The following is a 22,039-nucleotide window of genomic DNA, read 5'->3' as shown; positions in this document are numbered from 1 at the left end:
TTTCGGAGATTCGAATCAACAATCCATCACTTCGCAGTCCAACACCGTATCCTCAACACCCCCAATCGATGACGGCGTTAGTGTTTCAAGTTCTATTGATGTATTTTTTACGCCATAATCAGAAGATTGCGATTTCTGTTTATCGGGAATATAGCCATTGTTCTAGAAATCTAGAAATCATTGCGAAATATTCGTATATGGGATTTCGATCCATTGGGAACTCGGTTAAAAGGGAACATACCTTCGAACTCGGGTGTAGTGCAACGATTCCCTCCCGTTGGACCCAAATCCCATTCGGTCGAAGAAAAGATGCGCAGTTCAAATTGCTTAAGTATGTAGTAAAAGTCTACATTGGACAAATGTCTTTTGCATAAATGTATGGTATAAGTCAACATCGGGTAGGGTTACGAGTAATCATTTTAGCACTGTCAAAGATAACTTATCGAGAGGTTATTCACTCACACTAAACATTTCTGTACGCTTAGGAAGCTTATGAGCTGTTTAATGGTCTTAGGTTTGAGCGGCGGGTAATTTTACAGCACTGTTGAAGGTAAAGAGGAGACATCGGGGAGCTATTAGCTCTCAAAAAAATTTAGGTACGCCGATTAAGGTATATTTATAAGTTACGGGTAATCATTTTAGCACTGTCGAAGGTAGTAAATTGAAGGGCTAATATCTAAGTGTATATGGGAACAATGCTGCGTCAATATTTTTCTAGACCATTAGAGAACGAATATTCTCTACTCTTTGGGTATTACCTAACCACACGTAGCTAAAAAGGGTTAGCATCAAAGTTTTATCATCCATTTTTCATCAAAAATTGATAAAATCAATGGTGCTGATCAACAGGGAAGCATTTTTGAGTTAAGCAATTAACAAATGCATTTTTTATTAATAGGTGTACCACTGGACACTTGCTTCTTATTTTCTTTGGGCATTATATTTAAGTGTATTAGACAATCTCACTCTATCATTGTTCGCTCACAAGAAAAACAACTTCCTTTATATGTACTGTAAGAAAAACGTGGATATACTTGGATTTTTAACACTAAAGAGTAAGTTAATTACCAAATTACTAAAAAGAATATAAAATAAAAAGTTTTCAAATTGAGGTTGGTGAAAGTGAAGCGGAGATACTTACAAAAGCTTCGATCAAAGAATATATAGTTTGAAATTTCATTTTCATTAAATTTTATCTTCATCCACTTAAATTTTATCTTCATCCACTTATCTTCTCCAAAGCCGTAGCAAGTAGTATTATATGTTCAAACCTCGAATTTATATTATTTTGCATTGTCGAAGCTACGCTTCTACCCGTTATAAGCCTTTATGTACATTCTTCATTTGTTGTTTATGGGGATGGAGTGGGGTGTTCGACTTCTTACTAGAGGGATTTAGATGCAAGACAAACACCTACGTCTTTTCACTTATGATTCAACCTCGCTAAGGAGACAAGATGTTAGAAAGCAGTCAGTTGTGGAGAGTTAAGGCCTTTTAACGGGAACGAGGGGCTTATAAAATTTCTGAATCAAAAGTGAGCGCGTTTGTTGGTATGTGTCAATTGAGAGTCAAAATAGATTCTAATCCAAATTTTAATATTCAACATAATATTCAATTTTGTACATAATGTTTAACAAACTTTTATAGGGGTCAAAATATAATATCAAACATATATCTAAGGGAGTTTTGTACTTTATAACCTCAATGGAATGTCTCCTTTTAAGTTTTAAACTTAATTTTAGGGGTATTTAATTTTATAGTGATGCACTAAAATAATAATGTTCAAAAATAGAAAGTTAAGATTTTTTAAAATTGAATCAGTCCGTCAACCATAACCTAAGTTCTTTAACCATAGTTTCAAGTTAGTTTCAAGTTTTTAATTTCTTACGACAATTGTTCTTCTTCCACATTCTTATTAGGGGCAAGGGTTTCTTCTTTTCTTCTTACACGATTTAAATGTTAATTTTTTTTTCTTTTAATATTTCGCGCACTCGCGCTTGTTCTCTTCTTTTTAGGGGTAAAAAAAATTCTCCCGGATTTTCTCCAAAAAGTAATAACTCAAAAATTAATAAAATTGAAGGTTTCAATATAAAATAATATTCCGTAGTTCTAAGGTTTTCTTAAGGATTTCTAAGGATGAGGCGACAGGGTTTCGTTTAAGTGTTTCAGGTATCGACTGAGGGTGGGACAAGAGGGACTTCGTATATATAACTTCTAGTTTCTCGCAAGGATCTCTGGGACAGTGACGCTTGTTGATTGACTTTGGTTTGGCCAATAGTGGTCCATATTCATGACGTAGCCGGGCGGATTCATGTTATCAACGGTTAGGCAAAACTTTTAAATCTGGGACCAAATACGGATTGGTCAGTTTAAGGGATAAAAAATATTCTAGAAGTTTCTCGGGCCAGGTACCAGGATAGTGACCAAGGATCTTGTTGCTTGGGGTCTTAAAAAGCGTGACATTTCTCTGCTTTCTTGGAAAATGCTTTAGTGGCCAGGTGTTTCACTTTGTACTGTGGATATAGGGGTATAGGATAGTTCTGGAAAATTCGGTGTCAATTTTGATGGGCTAGTTCCTCCTTCAATGTACGAAACCGTGAATTTCTTTTCAGATCATTTAAAGGGATAAGGTTAAGTTTAGAGGGTTAATATTTTCTTTACAATGTTAATTTAAGGTATTTCGTTATAAATTTAATAATTAATTGTAAATTTTATCTGATTTTTTAGTTAAGATGGTTATACCGTTTAAAGCAAATGTTGGACCTGGTGCTGGCTAACCTTCTATACAGGAAGCTCGACACAGGGCTATGGCTAAGTTCTTCTGGGTGTGGCGAGGTATCGCTACACAAGTGAATCATCTTACAGAAAGTTTACCAAATAAGGGCTTAAAATTCATAGGGGGACCTTTTCTAAAATAACCGTGATTCACGTAGGGACATTCACCAAAGTACCCAATACAGCCCCCCCCTCCAAAATTGGAGCACAACTTCGACTACATTCTTCATTATACAATAGCACGATTATTTTTAAACAATGACAAAAGTTGGCCAAACCAACAAACCAAACAAAACCAAAATACAGTATACTGAAATTCCAACTACTAATTGAACAAAGACAGGAACTTATGGCAACGAAAAAAACTAAGAAAAACAATTTATGGTTTGGTCTTTTTTGCTCTTTTATAAGTTTTCTCACTGCTAGAATATTTAGGTCAATCTCATTTGAAGGCTCTAAGGCCGCAAATGGGGACATTTCTTTTCATGTTCGGTCACCCATTTCTCTTCCTACTCTAGTTTCATTCGTGGAATTTTTAACGACTCCTATCAAGCGAGAGTGAATTTGAGGACCCTTGTTATCCACCTCCTCCGAAGCCATTTGATTATTCTCAAAACTTAGCTCTTCATAAGCTACTTCTACCGCATTATCTGGCTGAATGTCCGGGTCCCGCCCTTTACCGATGGCCGATACTTTGGGTATAGACGGTCTTTAGTTATCGTTCATACTAGCAGGACAACTAATAGATCTATGACCGAACCTGTTACACTTATAACATTTTAAACCCGAATCTTGTTTTCTCGGTAAATAATTATTAGGGGGCTTACCACAATTACCTCAATTTTCACATTCACCCAAATTTTGCCTATTTCCGTTATACCTTTAATTTGCTTGAGCATTAAGTTTAAAATTTTGATTTTTTCCTATTGCCACTACCAGACAAAGAGGGAGGACTATCCTATCATATTCTGTAATTCGTTCATTTAGACTTTGAGCTCTTTGAGCTACCTAGCGATGCTAATTGAACTCATTTTCGGTTCAATTTGGCGACATAAGCGCTCCTTTTCTAACATATACTTCAGAACGTATTCATTTGGCTTTTGCCTCCTACGCGCGAATTTGTCTTTAAGTTGATTTCAGAAGTCGATACCAACAAACGCCCTGCAAAAACGGTCGCGAAATTCCTCCCATGTACCGAAATCGACGTGTGCCCTATCCCACCAAACTAGATCACCCTCTAACATGCATTCCATTTTTTGAAATAGTTCCTTTTCACTAAATCGCGATAATCTTCTGTACCTTTCTACGTCGTTTATAAAACCCAGGGCATTGTTATATTGGCACTAGATGGACTCATCAGCACTAGATCTCGTGTGATGAAATGGCTCCACACTAGATCCCTCAGTGTCGAATGGTTCAGCACCAGCGTTCAGGTCACTATTATTCTCGTAAATTTGAGTACCTGAAGTTGGAGAGCCCTGGGCTTCGGGTGACGTTTCGAAGTTTGGTGGTTCCAAATCCGCGGCCACGTCTTTTTGAATCGAGTTTGCGAAACTTTAGAATGCCGCGGTGTATAAATCCAAGAGCTTTCTTAGCTCACTCAACAATTGTTTAATCATATCACCCATTTGTTTGGTAACCTGGGTAGTTACTGCAGATAGTATACTAGTCGAATCGTTTGGAGTAAAACTCAAATATGACTGGCTTCTCGCCGTACCTTCATTATTAGTCTGGCTGCTTTTTTGGTAGGCCACGCTAGGTTCATCAACCATTTTTGAAGATTGGCTTAACTGGGCGGGCCTAGGATCGCGAATTCTGACAAAGAAGCAAACACGCCGCTACACGTCTTTACGAAGTTGACATCAACGAACTATCGTACATGGAAGTACAATATGGAATTACTGCTGATGAACAAAGGACTTTGGGAGACAGTTACGAAAATGGAGGTTGCACCAACAGAAGATGCAACAACGAGTAGAGCGAGGAACCTGTATCAACAAAGAGAATCAAAGGCCTTCTCGACGATTGCTCTCGGAAAGCGTAAGAGTCAACGTAGCGGGAATCAGAATCTCACACGAATTATGGGATAAACTTAGCAAGATATACGAACCCAAGTCACGCGCACGCAATGGAGGTTTGTTAACTGAATTTTATGCCTTGACCTACCAAGGAGAGCCAGAACCGGATTTTCTGGGACGAATTAACCAAATACAAGCATCATTACGAGAGGCTGGAAACACACTGGCAGATAAAGACGTTGCTTATAAAATGATTGGCACATTACCGTCTTCCTATGATGCACTGGTACAACATATTTACCAACAAAGTGATGAAGACTTTCTCCCTGGACCGATGGCGGAGATCCTTATTGCGGAATATGGCAGACGGCAACAAAAGGAACAGCAACTTATACAGCCAATGCAGCGTATGCATTACAACATGGCACTAGAACGAAGGAAGCCCAACCAAAAGACAGGCCAATAAAAACGTCATTTATGGGTCAACGAAGAGGACATAAAGCAGCTGATTGTCGACAAAAGAAAAACACGCGACAGAAGTCAAAGCTAGAAGAGCCAAGGAGAACAAGCTTATTTTGCTTCGGCATTCAACACAACGACTGCGTCAAAAGATTGGATAGTTGACTCTGGAGCAACTAAACATTTCTGCAATCAACGTGAGTGGTTTTATACTTTTACGCCACTTAAATCGAGAGCAAACGTTGGAGAAGGGACAGCCAAAGTCAAAGGGAGAGAAGACATCTGGCTGCAGATGAATGATGAACGAAGAAATATATTCCACTTGAAGGATATCATTTATACCCCTGGAATGAATCGAAACTTCCTTTTGGAGCGCATAATGGACCAGGCGGGCGAAAAAGGGGTTCGTCATAATTCTCAATACACCGTGAATTTTCCGGATGGCCAAATAGCATTTACAGCAAAGCTGACGCAAGACAACCTTTATGAAGTTGGTGCTACCGTTATACTGGATGATGCCACTATTAACGAAACAGGAAGCACAATTCCAGAAGCTTGTACGGTAGAAAGCAGGAAATCAAGGGCACTCGATTTATGGCATGAACGACTAGGACATATAAACGAAAACGACTTGAAGTACATGACTCAACATTCTATGCTTAAAAGATTGGGACCAATGAAAGGCACATTAGGTGTTTGTACCACCTGTCAAGTAGCCAAAAGCACAAGGCAAACTCACCATAGAATTGAAGGAATCCGAAGCAACGACATACTGGAACTGGCTCATTCCGACGTCTGGGGGCCAGCTCCGTTGACCTCGCCCTAGTAGCACTGCCGACGTAGGGCCTACATGGTCGGCTTTGTGTGTGTTACCGACGAGTTGGTAAAAAGTCACTAATAAGTCGGGAGAGTAATAGTTTGAAAGTCGAAATGTCCGCCTGGAGGGACGACGGCCCGCCGGTTTTCCTACTGTTTTGAGGCTACTATAAAACGACTGTTGGCCGACTATATGTCGGCGTCATTATGCCTACCTAAAGCCGCGCTCAATCCGACGATTTCGCGGCTTTTTAGTATAGGAACGGTAAATCGTCGGAAAAGGGCTAGTAGAGTAAGGGTTTGAGAAACGAAATGTCCGCCCGGCGGGACGACGGCCCGCCGGTTTTCCTACTTTTTAGGCTACTATAAAAGACTGTTGGCAGACTATATATCGGCGTCATTATGCCTACCTAAAGGCGCGCTCAATTCGACGATTTCGCGGCTTTTTAGTATAGGAACGGTAAATCGTCGGTAAAGGGCTGGTAGAGTAAGGGTTTGAGAATCGAAGTGTCCGCCCGGTGGGACGACGCCCCACTGGTTTACCGACTGTTACGACACGAATGAATTACGACCCTCATCCAGCACGTTCGAGAGTCGACTTAACCGCTTGTCAGCAAGAGGTCCGACGCTTTTGCCACGATCAAACCTTAACTCGAGGCTTCATTCGCTTATAGTAAAGGATACTGATACCTAGTATTGAAATTTCTTTAATACATTTTCAATGAACAAGAGTTAAGAATTTGTACTTTGAATATTTCAAGTAACATGCAGGTCAATTATAACAATTTCAAATATTAAACAATGTATTCGATATTACACGACTAGTCGAATGGAAATATTACTTGCGTAGCTAATTGGTTTTATCAAAAAGTAAAATTTTTTAGGGCGAGTATAATATTTACATCAATTAAAGCTTTTATTAATATTCATTGTTAATATCTTCGATGTGGCCAGTTACTATCTCTTAAATTACAAAAAACTTTATGAAAAATATACACTTACAGATGTTTTAAGGAATAAGAAAAACATACAATTCTAATAGGTATTACTTGACACATTTTTCTCTTAAAATGTTTGAAACCGCATAAAAATTCTCTAACTAAAACAAATTGAGATCTATTTTGGAATTCAGTATTATTTTCACAACCAAAAATCTTTAAAATACTTAATATATAAGGTTTTTGAACTCCAAGCGCGTTTCACTTTATAGGGGTATGGTTCCCAGCAGATGAGGAGCTAGGTAAGAAAGCAAAGGCTTATGCATAAAACTGGCTCTAAGAGGTAGATAAATTGATAATTCAATAACAAAATTCAAACCTTACGTGACAAACGAAGACGTTTCTAGTTTATATTGTGTTACAAAGAACCTTAGCGATTAAAGTAAATGTAAGCAAACCTAGAACTAATCATTTTCGACCAAAAAATCTCGTTTAAACAATCTAACGACCCAGCCGCGTCAGAGATACTGGAAAGGCTAACTTGCTTTCGCACTAGCAGCGCCCTATTCGATGATGACGTGCATGGCGTTAACTAAGTTACGCTTTGCAGTTTTTTGTAACGATATGTTTCTAGTGTTGCCAAAAATATAGTATTATCAACTTCTGCTTGTAGGTCGAAATATAGTATAAGTTAAATATATAACAAAAAAATATATGTGGCATATGCGGAATAGTAAAAGTCAAAACAACCGTCCTATGGGAAAAGAAGGCCTATACAACAACTTCGTTTTTATTTTTGCACACGCCATCTAGTGGCGGAGCAAAAATGTTAGTCTCTATACGGGACAATTGACGAGGGAGAAGCCACTCTGTAATAAAGTCTTTCTGAGGGTGTAAGATGGGAAGCGTATTACGCCGTTTAACGCGGAAATACACTCGGGATTACTTTTTATAGTTTTATTTCAATATTAGAACGGATTAAAGGCATATCTCCCGAATTTACGGCAATAAAACCACCAAAAAGGTAATACCGGGGGAATACGCCAGTGCCTGATCCCTCGAATGGCGTCGTGCGTTTCTAGTTGTCGAGGGGAAAGCCGCTCCGTAATAAAGTCTATCTGAGCGTGTACGATGGGAAGCGTATTACGCTAGTTGCCTGATCCCTCGAATGCCGAGCGCTCTCGCGGGGTGCGGGTTAGTAACCTCGTATTGGCGCGGCTCTAGAGACCGCGCGCGTTATCAGGGGTATCGTAAATTATGTACTTAGGGAACCTCGTATTTTTAGCTTAAGATGATACTGAGAATAAACGAAGGAGAGATCTCTGGTCTAAACACGCCAGATTTTACGGTAGACCGGGAGTCTTATATTATGTACGCGGGACGACGGCAATGCTATAAGCCTTTGCTTAACTGAATTTATTCAGGTAGTATTTATGAAATATTAATTAAAAGACGCAGTAATTGGCCCGATTAGTGAAATCAATTGTCGGTAAGTGTATACAAATGGCCAATTGAGTTAAGTTCCTATATAGAAACTAGTTCAAATAAAACGAAAATTATCAAATCTTAACTGAATTTCCTACTTAGATTTAAATATCAATTTTTCAAGCTAAGTATAATTTTTGTAGACACTGCGATTAATTGTATTATTTACTAAACATTGTGATTAATGTTTAGAGCTCGGCATTATCTATCCATTATCCACAAATTGGTGGATAACCGATTATTTATAAACAAAGTTGTGGATTATAATACGATTTAGCATGTGAGTTATATGGATAATTTTCGAGTATGGATGAAGATAAAATAACTTGGATAGATAATGCCGGGCTCTAAACGTTGTGATTAATGTAACTTTAGTAAATAAATCATTAATAATGATTTATTTACTAAACATTGTTATTAAGGCTTAGTTTAGAGCCGAATATCAAATCTTAACTGAATCTCCTACTTAGATTTAAATATCGATTTTTCAAGCTAAGTATAAGCCCTGAAAATTTAATGACAAGTGTGTTACAATCGATTATATCCAAAAATGGTTAAAAATGTTCATAGTTAATTAGTTTTATAAAAAAAATTATTTTAGTACTTTCACTCCCTTTTCAAGATTAAACGTATTGCTTAAACATTACGCTAAAAATCTTATAATTAAAGAAAATTATAGTCATAGCTCCTTAGAAGATTGCGTCAAGTGAAGTTCCGATTTAATGTTATAAACAGACTAGGATCGTTAGCCGATATCGTAAATTAACCGATGTCAATATCAAAGCTTAACTGAAACACGGATACCAATTTTTTTAACTCATTAATCTAAAATAAAAATATAATCTTTCATATTTAAAAAAATATTCAGGTAGTATTTATAAAATATTAATTAAAAGACGTAGTAATTGTCTAGATTACCCTTACAAAAATTATTGGCTGATTTTAAAACGCAGCTGAGCTGTTTTTAGGCTGCCTGGCTAGAAGTAAGCTGTTAAGGAACTGTATTGCGCTGCAAGCAATTTACAGCCAAAAATCAGCCTTTTTTGTTTTCTGTAATTTGACTACAAAGGCTGATCGGGCAAACATTTGTCTGTAAATGTAGCTGAAACTAAGCTGGGTTACAGCCTGCAAATTATTTTTAAATTAAGCCCGCTGGTATTTGACTGTAATGTCTTTGCATTGCAGCCGACTGCAAAAGCTGAAACAGTAACCTTTTGCTGTAGGCTGATTCGTGTCTGGTGGGACGCTGTTTCTTAGCCCAAAAGCGTAGGCTACCAAAGCTGAAACTATAGCCTTTTGCTGTAGGCTAATTCGTGGCTGGTGGGACGCTGTTTTGTAGCCCAAAAGCGTAGGCTGCCAAAGCTGAAACTATAGCCCTTTGCTGTAGGCTTATTCGTGGCTTTTGGGACGCTGTTTCGTATCCCAAAAGCGTAGGCTGCCAAAGCTGAAACTACAGCCTTTTGCTGTAGGCTAATTCGTGGCTGGTAGGTCGCTGTTTCGAAGCCCAAAAGCGTAGGCTGCCAAAGCTGAAACTAAAGCCTTTTGCTGTAGGCTAATTCGTGGCTGGTAGGTCGCTGTTTCGAAGCCCAAAAGCGTAAGCTGCCATAGCTGAAACTATAGCCTTTTGCTGTAGGCTAATTCGTGGCTGGTGGGACGTTGTTTCTTAGCCCAAAAGCGTAGGCTGCCAAAGCTGAAACTATAGCCTTTTGCTGTAGGCTAATTCGTGGCTGGTAGGTCGCTGTTTCGAAGCCCAAAAGCGTAGGCTGCCAAAGCTGAAACTATAGCCTTTTGCTGTAGGCTAATTCGTGGCTGGTGGGACGCTGTTTCTTAGCCCAAAAGCGTAGGCTGCCAAAGCTGAAAACTATAGCCTTTTGCTGTAGGCTTATTCGTGGCTGTTGGGACGCTGTTTCGTAGCCCAAAGCCTAGGCTGCCAAAGCTGAAACTATAGCCTTTTGCTGTAGGCTAATTCGTGGCTGGTAGGTCTCTGTTTCGAAGCCCAAAGCCTAGGCTGCCAAAGCTGAAACTGCCAACGCTGAAATGGGGTGGCGTAGCGGTTAGCGCTTTCGCCTCGCTGCAAGAGGATCCCGGGTTCGATCTCGGACTGTGGCACCGGGTGAAAATCTGGGAACAAATCCTTCAGCGTAGAGTTTCCAAGTTCTCTCCCCGCTTGTTAAAAGCAGTTCTCCTCCGCGGTCTAACCCCGGTTTCTCCTTTCCATCAAAACTTGCAGAGGTTAACGGTAATAGTTAGTATAGGGCGCTGTAGGTTAGCTGTGGCATAGGGGCTAGCCATCACCCCTCTATGCAATATAAAGGGACCCACCTGTAAACAAGCCGCAGGCTTAGTGTGGACCTCCCTTCGTAGAAGAAGCCTAGATTATTATTATTATTATTATTATAGCCTTTTGCTGTAGGCTAATTCGTGGCTGTTGGGACGCTGTTTCGTAGCCCAAAAGCGTAGGCTGAGATGGTCTGAAATAGCACTGGAGTAGGCTGTATTGGGCTAGACTGAAATAGTGCTGCATGTGGGCTGTATTGGGCTGGACTGAAATAGCGCTGGAAGTGCGCTGTATTGGAATGGACTGGAACAGAGCTAGAAATGGACTGTAAAGCAATTAACTGAAATAGCGCTGGAAATAGGCTGTATTGGGCTGGACTGAACTAGTGCTGAAAATGGGCCGTAATGGGCTGTATTGGGCTAGACTGAAATAGTGCTGCATGTGGGCTGTATTGGGCTGGACTGAAATAGCGCTGGAAGTGCGCTGTATTGGAATGGACTGGAACAGAGCTAGAAATGGACTGTAAAGCAATTAACTGAAATAGCGCTGGAAATAGGCTGTATTGGGCTGGACTGAACTAGTGCTGAAAATGGGCCGTAATGGGCTGTATTGGGCTAGACTGAAATAGTGCTGCATGTGGGCTGTATTGGGCTGGACTGAAATAGCGCTGGAAGTGCGCTGTATTCGAATGGACTGGAACAGAGCTAGAAATGGACTGTAAAGCAATTAACTGAAATAGCGCTGGAAATAGGCTGTATTGGGCTGGACTGAACTAGTGCTGAAAATGGGCCGTAAGGGCTGGACTGACAGCCCTGAATAGGAGCTGGATGTAGGCTGGAAAAGCCAGGCTGAATTGGCTGAAAATGAAACATTTTCAGTCGAATTCCAACCCTAAAGCAGTCAATTTGTAGCATTATAATTTTGGCTGTATTGCAGCCAAAAACAGACAAACAATTTTTGTAAGGGTAGTAAAATCCATTATCGGTAAGTGTACTCATACAAATGGCCATTTGTTTAAAGTTCCTTTATAGAAACTAGTTCAAAAGAAACGAAAATTATATTTATATTTCTCCTTTAATATCACAAAACGTTAACATTTCTATTTTGGAATAGAAAAACTTCGGGAATTATGCAAAGAAGCTGCCAATTTTGCTGTCAGAAAATAATAAAATTCATCTTCTTTTGAAACTTAACCTGAGAAATTTAAATTAAGGAATAGCCTGATATCTTTTCCAATGGATAATTGTTTGATATTGATATTATCGTTTCATTGATTTTAAATAAATTGGTATTGACATCGGTTAATTTACGATATTGGCCAGTTGATCATCACTAATAGTTTAAATAATTTCAATTAAACGGTTCAAAACCTTCAGGAAAAGCTTAGTTTTATAATGAATAAAATTCTAATTTTAAAGTAATAAATTAATTTATCGTAGGTAATTAATTTACTGCCTTAGTGTAATTTATGCTGAAATAAAATTATGCAATGAAAGAGGAAGTGACGTACATTTGAGTAAGTGTTTCGCGGGAGATTCAAATGTCGATTTGGGTTAAAGAAATAAGAGAATAATTTGAGATGGTGAAATGTTTGGCGGGAGATTCAAATGTCGATTTGGATTTGGGTTAGAGAATAAGGTTTTAAGCTCTCTCTCCTTATGGAACCAACCCTAATGTTTACATGAATGAGACGGTATTGGAGGAGTTTACAAGACAATTACAAAGATATTCGATGTCTGGGACCAATCACAAAACTTCTGGGGATTGAATTTCGCTTTAACAACGATGGTTCTTTACATATGAACCAAGTGACCTACGCTGAATTACTTGGAAAACGATACGTATTAAACGTCGATGACCCTGTTAGTCTACCCATGCCATCTGGTATTACTCTTACGAAACTGGATTCGCCTACAGAAGAACCGGAGCAAAAGAAAATGACGATATATCCGTACCGGTCGCTAATTGGATCATTGTTATTTCTGGCCCAGCGAACAAGACCCGATATCCTGTTTCATGTCATCGTACTGTCGCAATACAATTCGAACCCTGGGTATAATCATTGGATGAAACTTTGCCAGTTAGCCAGATATGTCATATTAACCGCACATTACGGGCTAAACTACGATAGTAGACAATTCCCCACTCTATCAATATATAGTGACAGTGACTTGGGGTCGGACAATGACACAAGGAAGTCTACAAGCGGATACGTTGTATGCCTTGGATCTTCACCAGTATCATGGCTATCTATTAAACAAAAGTCGGTCTCGCTTTCATCAATGGAGGCGTAGTACGTAGCGCTGTCGGAAGCAACAAAGGAGCTGTTATGGCTCCGACCCATCTGTCTAGAACCGGAACAATTTGGAATTCGTTTCAACAAACCAACGATATATTGCGATAGTCGGCAATATTTTTCTCCAGAAATCGTGTCGCAAACCAACGCTCAAAACATATCGAGATACGATATCACTTTGTTAGAGAAACGCTAGAACAGGGACATTATAATCTACAATATGTGAAATCTAATAATAATATAGCTTGATATCCTGACAAAAGTGTTAAATAAGACTAACTTCGAGAATTGTGTAAAAATGCTTAAATTATGTTAACGAAATTGTTTACCTGTTCTAATTTTTATCAGAAATTTATTAATATTTAATTGAAAATTTATTACTGCTGTATTTGTACATGATGTCAAAGAGAGGGAGTGTGAATTTAAACCGCTTGGCTTTAATTTAATTCTTTCTTATTCTTATAAAAACGATAAGTTTTTATTTAAACCGCTTGGCTTTAATTTAATTCTTTCTTATTCTTATTAAATCGTTAAGTTTTTATTTAAACCGCTTGGCTTTAATTTAATTCTTATCTACGTAACTGATACCTGTTGTAACTAGCTCTGAACTTTTTAAAGACCTTTATTTTTATTACTCTGTTATTATAGTCTGTTTTATCGATAGATGTTTTTAAATTGACAAGGAACGATTCGTTTTTTACATTATCTATAAAAGCACTGTACCTAATCGCGTGTACTCTCACCGTCGTCCTACAAATAAACTAAATAGTTTTAAAGTAATTGTTGTCGTTCCTCAATAACAATAGGTTATGGGGCCAACACGCTATCACTGCGCGACATTTTAAAGACTCGGAACCCTTTGAATGTGTGATCGATGTTAATTGTTACGAGTTCGGAAGTAAAGTCGCGTTATTATCAATTAACATAGTAACATCGACAAATGCCTGGAGTTCACCACGTCAGAATCGAGGCTCTAACAAAAGAAAATTACGACACATGGAAACTTCAAATGGATGCCCTTCTTATAAAGAACGACGCTTGGGCTTACGTGGATGGAAGTTAGCCAAAGCCGAGTCTTCTAGAAAGTAATGCGACGGCAGTTGCGGAATGGGAGAAAAATGACAGGAAGACGAAGTCAGACTTGATCCTGGCCATCAGCCCCTCAGAACTAAATATTTGCGTCACCTCTCAAAATGTTTGGCAGAAACTGGAATCAATCTATCAGTCAAGGGGTAATGCTCGAAAAGCTACGCTCTTGAAAAGATTAACGTTAACCAAATGAAAGAAGATAACGACGTTCGACAACATGTAAATCAGTTCTTCGACGCTGTCGACAAACTCGACGAGATGGATTTAGAAATCAATGAAGATGTATGTTGTTGTACAGTCTACCTGAACGTTTTTGAGAATTTTCGATGTGCCATAGAGTCCAGAGATCAGTTACCACACCCAGAAGCGTTGAAAGTCAAAATACTTGAAGAAGCAGAAGCCAGAAGAGTCAAAGAAGACGACCTGATCCAAAATGCAATGTTTGCCATGCAGCGCCAACCACGAAGGAAGTGAAGCAAGCCACATGCAGAAACTGGGTTAAGAAGTGAAAAATCAACCGAAGCTTTCAAATATAAGTGCCATTCTTGCCGGAAACCTGGCCACAAGGCCACGAATTGTCCACTAAAGTCAAGTGACAAGAAGCAACTAGATAGAATGGCGGAAGAGAAAGTGAAAATAGTTACGGAAGCAACAACTCACCCCGAGGAATTCGCATTTCACATATCCAGGAAAATTGAAAACCACTGGTGCTTAGACAGCGGAGTCATGTCACACATGACTCCCAACGCAAAGAATTTTGATGACCTAGAAGAAATGAAGAAACCACTGAACCTGGCAAACAAAGAGTCAACCAAGATCGAGGGAATCGGAGAAGTAAAAATCCAAGCAACGGATGGGAAAACTACAAGAACGCTAAAACTGGAACGCACCCTTCACGTACCAGACCTTCATATCAACTTAATGTCTGTTTCGAAAATCACAGACAAAGGCCACATCATTCTCTTCAATAAATCCCACGCCCTCATCACAAAAGAAAATGGTGAAATAATCTCTATCGCTGATCGAGTACGAGACTTGTATTTCATAAGAAAAGGTGGTGAAGAAGTCAACATCGCTCAAAATTTGAAAACAACGCAATCCAGTTTGAAGAATTAACATTTTCGACTTGTCACCTTCACGAGAGGAATATCAAGGACATGGTTCGAAATAACTTGGCAAAGGGCTTAACTTTGGATAGGGTCGAGGATCTTGGGCCATGCTAGATTTGCGTCAAAGGAAAGCAAATCAGAACGCCTTTCCCCAAGCCCGATTCCGAAAGAACCACGGAAGTACTCGAAATAGTTCACACCGACGTTTGCGGACCCATGCGAACTGCGACCATGAGAGGAGCCAGATATTTCTTGTTGGAGCGAAGTCTTCTTCCTTAAACACAAGAATCAAGTCCTTGAGACCTTCAGAGATTTCAAGAATAAAGTCGAACTGCAGACCGGGAAGAAGATAAAGATGTTTCAGTCGGACAATGGGACGGAATATTGCAACAGAGAATTTGACCGGTTCCTCAAAGACAATGGGATACTAAGAAGACTAACCGTGCCACAAACGCCGCAACAGAATGGAGTCTCGGAGCGTAAAAATAGGACTTTGGTAGAAATGGGCAGATGCATGTTGCTACAATCAAAATTACCACCATCATTTTGGGGAGAAGCAATTGGAACGGCAAACCATATTTGTTTTTATTTATTTACTTTTTTAATAATAAATAAATAATAAATAGTCATCCCTGAGTGCCACATAAGCAATACTGCTTGAGCGTGGCTGGGAGTTTACATTGACTGTCAAAAAGTGGTTACATAAAAAGTGGTTACATTAGTTATATATACATTTGTCTATACTAGTTATTATGTTAGTTAATTTTTTTAGTTTCATTAATTATATTAATTACAATAATTGATATATTTTACTGCATATTTAGTTATCTATGTAATTGTTAATTTCATTAAATTCTTTAGCTATTAGCTAGGAGTTTATCTTGATAGTTTTACATTCCTTGTTGCTTTGTCGAGTTTATTATACAGTTTTCGACCTAAATAGGATGAATGTTTTGGCCGATAGTTTTCAGTACTGTGGTACTCTCTAAATTTCTATTTGCTATAAATCGTGTATTATATGTTACATTCTGTGGGAGTGAGGTGTTTTTTCACTTTAAAAGTATTAATTAATATGGTTTTGGCATATAATTGCCGTACAGAGAAGACTTTAAATTCGTTATTAAGTACAAATCTAGATTCTAAACGAGGTTTTTTAAACTAATTCTGATTAAGTGCCTTTGTATCTTTTCCAATGAATCAATATATTTATAAAACGTTCCTCCCCAACCTATGATACCGTATACAATTAACGGCTGTATCAGGGAAAGATAGACAGTTTTTAACCACCTTACTGTGAGAAAATTTCGTAGCTCGTAGAATTTTTGTAAACAAAGACGCAGTTTCTGAACTATATTCTTTGTGTGATGTTTCCATTGTAGATGTTGATCAATAGTAACTCCTAAAAACTTGATTTTTTCCAAGTACGTCCGCAATTTGTACAGTGATCATTATTGTGTAAAAATAACTCAAAATTATTTATATCTAGTGCTCTAGACTAAAAACATAAATAGTTGGTTTCCTGTATATTTAACTTTAATAGACTGTCATTTAGTTTGTTATATATCTTATTTATACCGTTCTGCGCCCTTGCAAAAGTTTCATCCCACGAGCTACCCTCAAATATTAAGGTTGTATCATCAGCAAAAACAGTGACTTTTCCATTTATATCAAGATTACAAATATCATTAATGTAAATTAAAAATAATAATGGTCACAAGACCGTTCCTTAGGGTACTCCGAACAATACTAGTTCAGGGTCACTCAATGTGTTGTTTATTTTCGTTAAAGTTTTACGATCTTTAAGTTAGCTCCTAAACCAATCAAGGGGAATACCCCTGACACCTGCATTTTCTAATTTAGTTATAAGTAATTTATGTGAGACTGTATCAAATGCTTTCTATAGGTCTAGGAATATTGCAATTGATTTTTACCTTTATCTAAAGAATTATACAATAGTTCAATAACTCTTAGAATCGCATCAATTGTAGTGTAGCCAGGTCGAAAACCAAATTGATTAGGAGAGAAGTAATTTTCTTTTTTCCCAAAATTTAACCATTTGTTTTTTAACAGTTTTTTCGATTACTCTAGAAATATTACTTAGTAATGATATTGGTCTGTAGTTTTCTTTTTAACTTCCAAAATTTCGCCTTTGTGTTTGATAGCATCAATTGGGTTATGTACTTAAGTTTTCCTTGTGACCTCGTTTATTGTTTTCCAAACTGATTTCGTTTCACGGCTCACTTGTATTTTTGTTTCGAAGTAATTATATTTCGTGTCCTGGTTAACGAGTTTAACTTATTCCTGTAAGTTTTGACCAAGTCTTTCACCTTAGAATTTAAGGGTTCATTTCAAAGCCTCTTTGCAAGCTGGTCTTGTTTCCTAATTTATACTATAAAAGCAGAAGTTATCCAAGGTATAATTTTTATATTTTTATGGTTATTATTAACAATAGCGGGTTGTGTTGCCGAAATTATCCTTTTATCCCATTCGACCGAATCCCATTCGAGCGAACGCGTTTCCCTTTCAACCGAAAACAGCCCAAATGTGCGGTTTTGGGAAAATATATTTCAAAATTTTTTAAGGAATTTTTTTAACCCTACAGTTTTCGTTGTATATTTACATTGATGTTTCAAATGAAAAATTTAATTTTAAGAGTAATTGATAATGGAGAGAATTGCATTGTTTTGGAAAAGGTGGCAGCTAACTATTAGGAGAATATTTCGGAAAAGATGGCAGCTAACTATTAGGAGAATATTTCGGAAAAGGTGGAAGCTAATTAGTAGGAGAATATTTAGGAAAAGGTGGCAGCTAATTAATAGGAAAATCTTTTGGAAAAGGTGGCAGCTAATTAATAGGAGAATATTTTGGAAAAGGTGGCAACGAATTATTGGAACCATTGTTTTGAAAAAGGTGGCAGCTAACTATTAGGAGAATATTTTGGAAAAGGTAGCAGCTAATTAGTAGGAGAATGTTTTGGAAAAGGTGGCAGCTAATTAACAGGATAATAACCTAACCTAACCTAACTTACAATTTCCTTCTCTGGGTTTGAACCCGAGCCTCTGAATTAAAAGCCTGATATTCTCTCATGCTGCTGCGGTGATTCGAAATCCTCAAAGACATTTATTTAACTAATTCTTTCAAATAAATTCCCATTCAGCAGAAAGCCGCCATTGGGCTCGAAATTTAAATATATTCTTCATAAAACACCAAAAAGCGGTTTCGGTCCAATGGGACTATACCGAAATTATAAAGCTTTGTAGCGTACTTCAAAAGTTATTGCAGGCTAGATTACAATCATTTGTATATAAAACTGCAGCCCAAGATTCTGATTTTACCATCGATTTAAGAACTTGTTATCAATGTAATTGAATTGTTTCTTAGGGTCAAAATTAGATTGTCTTGTACCACGAAGGTTTGGTAAAGCTAGAAATGTAGCATAGTGGTCCGTGATCGTAGTCTGTAAGACATAGGAGTTAATTTTATTATTTTCTATCGTTTTAATGAAAATGTGGTCTAGACTAGTTTTTGACGTCTCAGTTACTCTTGTCGGTATGTTGATCCAAGAATATAAGCCATTTTCGTGTATAATGTAAGATATTATGACACTATGGAGTCTCCAGATTTAAGGATGTTAATGTTAAAGTCTCCGATCCAAATAGTATTATCCTTTACCGAATTTGAATTTGAGAATTTAGAGTCCACGTCTTGTATAAAGTCAGTTACCGAATTATTCGGAGATCTGTAACATCCTATAATTCGATAGATCATTCCATCATTTATTTGCACATCAACACATTTTGTAGATGCTCCAGTGAAGCTGATATCCTTTTCCCAAAAAAACGAAATCCTTCTTTACGACATTATCAGTCCATCATTCTTATTATGATAATTTTCAGTACAAGTGAGACTGTACCCATCAATCAAATACATATCCTTATTTATAATTTCAAAGGTTTCGGTTAGTAAAATTATATCTAAACAGCTTTCTAAGGATTGTAGAAAAATATGGAATTCATCGAAGTGTTTTTTAATGCTTCTAATATTAACATGAAATTTTTTTAGAGAGTTTATTTCTGTAGCTTTGATCGTGTGGAAATCGTTATTAATATATATGGTATATATGTTATTTGTTATTAGATAAAATTCAAACATGTTAGAAAATTGTTTTTAACACTACTGAGATTCTATTTTATATTTATTTTAAATTGTTTTAAGATCATTAATTGATCTAACTTTAATTGCCTTCATGTTATCGTCTTTCCTTAAAAACACTTTCCCATCCGCCACCCATACATATTTGTAATTTTTATTTTTTGCTAGTTGTTTCGTATCATAAAGTATTTTTTTTATTAAAAGGGGTCACTTGTTCATTTATATAAACTGTTGTACTTTTAACGAACGGTTAATATCGCATGCTTTTAGGTTGTTTTTTATCTTGCCTTTTTAATCCACTCATCTCTAATATTTTTTGTATTGAATTCTACTATATAATTATAAATGTGTTTTTGTTTGTTATAGGTAGTCTATAAAAATTAATAATTTCCCGTCCATTGTACGTAATTCCCAATTCTTTAGCAACAGCTTTTAGAACTTCTGATAATTGTTCATTATTCGTACGATCAATGCCAGTAATCTCTAAGTTTGTTGCAAGGTTATCCTGTCTTAGTTCATTTGTTTTATTTTCCTGCTCTAAAAGTCTAGATTCTAAGTTTTTGTACTCGAGCTTAAGGTTAGTGTTTTCCATTTTAATGTTTCCGACATCGATATTAAGAGAGCCTAGTACTTGAATAAAATCATCTATCTTGTACGGATGCTACAGTAATGTCTATTTTATCTAGCTTGGCTTCAATATCTGCTATTTTTGATCCAATCTCGTCTAACTTTTTCATGTTGAGTTGAATATCGCTTACTTTTTGCAGTAGTAGTTGTATATCTCCGAGCGGCTCTGATCCAGTCCTACGTTTTGAATTGGTGGTCTCCTCTTTATGATCACGCTTCGCGGAGTCTTTCGTTTTACAGTATTCACATCTCCAGGTTGCTTTTCGTGATCCCAGCTTTCGTACATTCTCTTCGTTTTTAATATTCGAAGACGCTACTTGAAAATATTCTTTGCAATTTACGCAAAGAATCATTTCCTTTCGATTTTCGAGGTCGTTTTCGCGCTCTTTTCACACTGACATAGTAATTTTTAAGTCTAGCTTATCTAATAAAGCTTTTTAGCGGAGAGTAAAAAGTTGCGACCGATCGCTTCGACGACTGATAGCATCGAAGAATTCAACAGCCAAGACCATTTTGAAGATTTTGATTCCCCAGAAGTTGTCAAGAAATATGGAGTAGAAGAGCGCACAAACACATCCCCCATCGAAATAAAAGTCGTTTTAACACCAGTTGAAAGCGAAGAAGACCACGATGAGACACCTGGAACAAAGAGGGGACCCGATAGGCCGAAATTAATCAAGACAGGAAAGCCCGGAAGACCCAAGAAATCTTACAACATGGTACCACTAATGCCAAGTTCCGGTCCAGAACTACAGGGTGACAACGATCAAAGCGAGTCCGTTAATGTAATAGGACTTCAAGACCATTGCACCATGGAAGAAGCTCTGAAAACGGAACACGCAGAAGATTGGAAAAAGGCAGAATTAAATGAGTACCTCTCGCAAATAAAATGTAAATCATGGTACATCGTCGGCCGACCAACGAATCAAAGAATCATTGGGAACCGCCTAGTATTTCGTACGAAGTACTCCAAAGATGTGCAAGTCGAACGAAGGAAGGTCCGCCTGGTTGCAAAGGGTTTTGCGCAACAACCTGAAATTGATTTCCAAGAAACTTTCGCACCCGTCGTAAGGTCAAGCTCCATAAGATTGGTCTTGGCACTGGCAGCAAAAATGGATCTACACGTACATACGTACATACGTAGTAACTGCTTACCTCAATGGAGAAATAGATGAGGAAATCTTCATGGAATTACCAGATGGATTGCAGGAAGCTCTCGCTTAAATCACCCACAGTAACACCAGTGAAGGCATTACCACAACGTCACAAAAATGGCTTGAAACGCTTAAAGAAGATAAAAACAAAGTTTGCCTTATAAAGAAGTCTCTATATGGGCTCATACAATCAGGACATCAATGGTACAGAAAACTTGATCAGCGATTGAGGAAAGTTGGAATGAAACCTACAAACGCTGACCCTTGTATCTACCTGTCACGAAAGAATGAAGATATTATGCTTATCGCAGTTTTCGTCGATGACATCATCATCGCATCTAATAACATAAAATTGATGACGATGACTAAAGCCGACCTACAAGACAAATTTGAAATGAAGGACCTGGGAAATATACACCATTGCTTGGGGATAGAATTCCACCAAGACATCACTGGGGGAACCATTTCAATGAAACAGAAGAAATATATAGAAGCCGTTCTACAAGGTTTTGGTATGGAACAATGCAAGGCCATCGCAACTCCACTAGATGCCAATACCAAGCTAAAGAAACCAAAAAACCCTATCAAAGAAGAAACGGAAAACATCCCATATCAAAGCGTCGTCGGTTCGCTGATGTACCTCGCTACTTCCACCCGACCTGATATCGCATAAGCAGTGAGCGCCCTTAGCCAATTTAATTCCAGTTTCAATGATGAACATTTGAAAGCGGGAAAGAGAGTGCTACGTTATCTAAGAGGAACGAATGAACATGGACTCGTCTTTCAGAAAAAAAGCAAGGAAATCGAAGGATTTGTTGACGGTGACAGGGGAGGCTGCATAAA

Source organism: Phalangium opilio, unplaced genomic scaffold (assembly GCF_054372755.1).
Source record: "Phalangium opilio isolate 3A_F unplaced genomic scaffold, DU_Popi_V2 ptg000077l_1, whole genome shotgun sequence".
In the NCBI taxonomy this organism is placed as follows: Eukaryota; Metazoa; Arthropoda; class Arachnida; order Opiliones; family Phalangiidae; genus Phalangium; species Phalangium opilio.
This window is presented reverse-complemented; position numbering follows the sequence as displayed.